The following is a 5,507-nucleotide window of genomic DNA, read 5'->3' on the forward strand; positions in this document are numbered from 1 at the left end:
CAGTTTTGGTAGCGGTATACGACCGATGTAATATTAGTTAATGACACCGATTTTGCAGCGGTGGAAAACCGATGTAATATCAGTATTGTTTAACGACACAAATTCAATTTCTGAAATAGTGAAAAATCGATAATATACAAACAAATCAATATCCATGTAACCAACACATAAATATTATTTTTACAACATAAAAAGATAATAGATATTGTATACATCAAGTCCGTATCCATAAATTATACAAATATTCTTCTTACATCAAGTAAGAAGCCCTTTTATTCAACTATTCGACATCCTTCTCTTTGCTTGATTTCTTCTTCCTCATAGAGGCCACCTTCTTTATCCTTTCCTTTACGTCAACTGCAGTTGCATCTACCACGTCAGCTTCAATGTCTCCTTTCTCCTGATTTTGATCATGCTCCTCCTGTTCCTTTGATGATTTTTCTTTCTTGGATTTCTTCTTCTTTAAGATTCTGTTCTCTGAAGGAGCACCAACACTTTCTTTCTTCTCCCCTTCACTACTTTGCTCTAGTTGCTTCTTGTCTACATAACAAGGATAAACAAATTCAACACACATTAAATAGTCGCTTCATATGTATGAAGCAACTCAAGTGAATTAAAATTTACTATCTATCAAAAATAAACTAATTATATGAAAGAAGACATTACCAACTGTCTCATTTTGTGCAGTATTACTATCTTTATTTGCAATGCCCATTTCATGTAGAAGTGCATCCAGCTCTGCCATTTCCTTTTTCTTAAGCTACTTCTTTGATAGTTGCCTTTTAGTATCTTTGGGCGGTGCTAAAACAGGAGCAGGTTTCTCAATGGTTGGTTCTTTCCTATTAGCCTCTGGTTCATTTTCAAGTTCCTCAACATCATCATCATCACCCATGTCAAGACCATCATCCTCGCTTTCACTTTCCTAAACACAGGAAAAAAGACAGTACTTGTTATAAATAAAATAACTTAAATATCTGATATAAACAAACATGTAAGAAAAGAACTGACTCTCACATGTGAGAGTAAAGCAAATAGTAGATAAGCATAATCACTAGCAAGCAACAGAATTAGCTAATAGGAAGAGAAGATTTTTATTTAAACAGATAAACTCAGAAACTCAAAAAGTTTCTACTTATATTGACATAATAAATTTTCAAAAAAATAAAATGAAAGATTCTTCCTTCATTCTTAAATCTCATAAATCTAAGCAGCATGGAGGAGGCATGATTATAATTAAACTTCCACATAATCAATAGATGTGGATTCACATTCTGTGATCCGAATACATTAACACTAATTTATTGAAAGGTTCATTAAACATGAGATTGAAAAGGAACATGAATTTGTTAGTTAGAGCCCTAGAGCCAATCATTTGATGATTGTATGGACTCATGTATATCATATTCATGTATATATATTAAGGCATTTGGTTTTTGGTTATTATGCTTATTTGTATTAGTGCCAGATAAAATAAGTATAGTAACGTCCTAGAGTAGAAAGGTTCTTACCTATATCAATCGATTGGTTGAATCGATAGTAAGATGATATAGGGAACACTACTCTAAATCATTCCTAGTCGAGTATTAACATTCAGGGACAATGTTAATACAATAAGACTAGCATGTAGGTCAGCTCGATGACTTGATCTCACAAGTCATGGATATAGAGATATCAAGCTAACACATGGGTATGCATTAGAGAATGTATACTGAATGACCCGCCATGAGAAAGTATCATGGATCGTTATATGAGTGTCATATACTTTCTCATGTGGCTATTAGTATGACTATTAGTCCTTTGACCTGAAGTCACCATGGATCCCTACATAAGGAGTTATGTACTTTGGTTTCGTCAAATGTCACCCGTAACTGGGTGGACTATAAAGGCGATTACTGGGTATATAACGAATTATGTAGAGGGATGTGAGTGATGTAGATGGGATCTATCCCTCCCATATGACGGGAGCGACATCGGTATTCTTGATAGAGTTAGACCACAAAGTGCATGACCATGCCCAAATGAGTCAACATTAGATGTTGAGCTCATTTGATCGAGTGAGTCTACTTGGAGTTCAAGATTTAGATTAATTAGAGGATGACACGGTCTATGCCTCACATTGATCAATCTAGATGTCTAGGATAGAAGGACAATGTCACATATTTTGTGAGGAGTCACAATTGGTAGTCACAAGGTGATGTCGGATCTCGACATTCTTGTAACTTGGGTAGTAATGATGTGTTGCTAGATACCGCTCATTACTTATGCTCCTAAATGGGTTTAGGGCATTGCCAACGTTACAAGAACCTATAGGGTCACACACTTAGGACAATTAGATGGAGATTAGGTTCATATGATGAACCAAGAGGATTAGATTCATTTGATGAATCAAATTGGATTAAGAGTAATCCTAATTGGGCTAACTTGAGTTCGACTCAAGTTGATTCATGTGTTCAATGAGTCTAATTTAGATTTTGACTCATTGAATCAATTTAATTTAATGAATTAGATTCATTATATTAAGTTGGCTCGAATCAAATGGTTAGATTAGATCAACCATGGTAGAGATTGGTTCAAGTTTGACTTGACTTGAGAAGGAAGACCAAAGGTCAATTTTGACTTGACTTTTTGCCACCTCATTGGTGAGTTGGCATTAGGTGGACCAATAATGATGTTCCACATCATCATGGGTGCCATCTCATGGAAGTTACAAAGCCATTTTCATAATAACTTCATATTAATTGCAATTAATGCAATTAATTTGGAAGTTTTACAAGGTAGAGTGGCCGGCCACTTTGTGATGTGTGTGGATTTCATTTTTCCATTCAAGTGGTGTAACTCCTTCTTCTTCCTTGTGTTCTCTCCTTGCTCTCCCTCCTCTTCCTTGCCGTGACCTATCAAGGTGCTAGCACACCTTTGTTTAGGTTTTCTCCATCAAGAATTGTTCGTGTGGATACTTCTAGAGGACCGACGCTTGACGGTCTAGAGATCCGGCAACTTCTTGGACGAGCGGGAACGCGAAGGGCTTCGCTACAAGGGTAATGATCTTAACTTTAGTGTAGATCTAAAGTTTTTACAAACTCGTACAAGAAAAGGTTTTTCGAAAAGTTTTGTTTACGAATCTTTGCACGAGATCCATGGCTTTGGGTGACTCGGGGTTTCCGCGACGCGAAAAAGCGGTTTTCGCGGCCCGACGAACCCAACAGTGGTATCAGAGCCACGTGCAAAGACTTGTACGAGTTCGTTTGTATTTTTATGAAAAATATACCTTCTGTGATTTTCTGTAAAAATTGAGTTTTTAGAGTTTTTATGAGTAATTTTTCCGTAGAAGCGAAGCACAAGTGTCTCGGCACTTGTAGGCTTCGGCTACCGGAAAGTTTTCTTTTAAACGGCTTCGTTTTGCTCCAAATCCGTTTGGGACAGCGGGGTCGGGTGCCATTAGATCGCAAAGGAGTAACTCACGATGGTTAGATCGTGGGTAGGGGCATTGTCCCTAACCCCGCAAGGGAATTTGCTTCGCGATTGCACCCGAAATCGCTAAAAACGAACCCGCCGGGAAGATTTTTCCGAAACGACAATGTCTCGACCCAAATCGTTTTGGGACAGCGGGTTTAGGCGTTGTTGGATCGCAAAGGAACCCTCGCGATGGTTAGATCGCGGGTAGGGGCGCTGCCCCTGGGCCCCGCAAGGGGATCTGTTCCGCGATTGCAGGGACCGCCTGGAAATTTTACTCATAAAAATTGTAAAAAAAATTATTTTAAAATTACAGAAAAATTATGAAAAATATATAATTTTGAATTATATATTAATTTGTGATAGTCATGGCCCAAAATACCCAATAAGATTGGATTTGTGTTGTAATTCAAAATACGGCCTGCGTGCCGTTATGTATTTTTATTTTTTTCCCACGGCCTGCGCTTCGTGCCTTTCTCTTATTCTGGTTGTAAATTAGATTTAGACTCGAATGTAACTCGAGTTTCAAATTGTAATGTACAAATTAGAGCGGTGGAGGGTCCACACGAGACGGAGTTCCGAGGCGGGCACGAGCAACACAAGGTGGTCAAAGGGAGGAGCTTGGAGAAGCTGTTGACCCTAGGTTGACCATTCGATCTTCTCATTGGCTTGAGAAGATCGTAGTAGGGCCATGACTAAATCACAAATAGATTAATTAATTAATTGTTATGTATCTGATGCATGTTTAATAGTTAATTAATTAATTAGTGCCTTAACGATTAGATTAGATCTAAGTCGTGCACATGATGCACTCTTGGGATTAGATTAGATCTAAGTCGTGCACAAGATGCATCCTTCTCGATTAGATTAGATCTAGATCGAACCAACTCTAAATGCCTAACCGTGCCGTGATACCTATCACTACCTCGATCACATGTATTGTTGAATCTGCCAAAGCAGAGCAATACATATTATCTTGGTAGGGTACGGAGGGACAATCTTGGTCCCGCCTATCAACGCATGGGTGAATACAAACTCAATTAGATTGAGTATTCCTAGTTACTCGGTTGGATCGAGTCAACTATAGGTATTCTTCCAATGGTTGGAAAGGTAGGACAAAATCATGTTTATATTAATTCTCGGGCGTATTAGCCAAAGCTAACTCGAGTTTTAATATAAATGCGGATTTTATTCTATAAAAAAGAGTTGCATAGAGATGTAATTGGTAATCGTTACCTACCGATCATACTAAGCCTTGGGCGTATTAGCCAAAGCTAACTCAAGGGTTAGTATGATGTGGATCTTGTCCCACAAGAATTATTGTATTCAGTGGGAGCATCATTTAGTTAAAGGCCTAATTAAATGATTTTAAAAGAATATGATATTTATTTCTGCAAATTTTCTGTTGTAGATAACCATGACGTCGAACACGAATTCCTTCTCCCTGCGATCTGTCCTTGAGAAGGACAAGCTCAACGGAGCGAATTTCCTGGACTGGTACAGGAACTTGAGAATAGTTCTCACTCAAGAACGTAAACTGTACGTTCTGGAGCAGCCCATTCTGGAAGCTCCTCCTGCCACTGCCACGCGAGCTGACCGGGATGCTTACAAGAAGCATCAAGATGAAGCATTAGATGTGTCCTGTCTAATGCTCGCGACCATGAACTCTGAGCTTCAGAAGCAACACGAGTTGATGGGCGCTTACGATATGGTTGAGCATCTTCGCCAACTATATCAGGGACAATTAAGGCATGAGAGATTTGAGATCTCTAAGGCACTGTTTCAGTGCAAGATGTCAGACGGGGCTCCCGTAGGTCCTTATGTACTCAAGATGATTGGGTACATAGAGAACCTACAAAGACTGGGGTTCCCACTTGGCCAAGAGATGGCCACTGACTTGATCTTGTAGTCCTTGCCAGATAGCTATAGTCAATTCGTTCTGAACTATAACATGAACGAGATTGACAAGCCACTGCCCGAGCTACTTAGTATGTTACGAACTGCTGAGATTAACCTTAAGAAGGTTAAGCCCATTCTGATGGTCCAGAAGCACAAGG

At 38.9% G+C, this 5,507-nt stretch overlaps 1 pseudogene; it reads right to left on the bottom strand.

Annotated features, from left to right (window-relative positions):
• Positions 1-280: 280 nt before the first annotated feature.
• Positions 281-991, bottom strand: LOC122019454 (annotated as a pseudogene).
• Between the last annotated feature and the right edge of the window lie 4,516 nt (positions 992-5,507).

The sequence above is a fragment of the Zingiber officinale genome, chromosome 9A, assembly GCF_018446385.1.
Source record: "Zingiber officinale cultivar Zhangliang chromosome 9A, Zo_v1.1, whole genome shotgun sequence".
In the NCBI taxonomy this organism is placed as follows: Eukaryota; Viridiplantae; Streptophyta; class Magnoliopsida; order Zingiberales; family Zingiberaceae; genus Zingiber; species Zingiber officinale.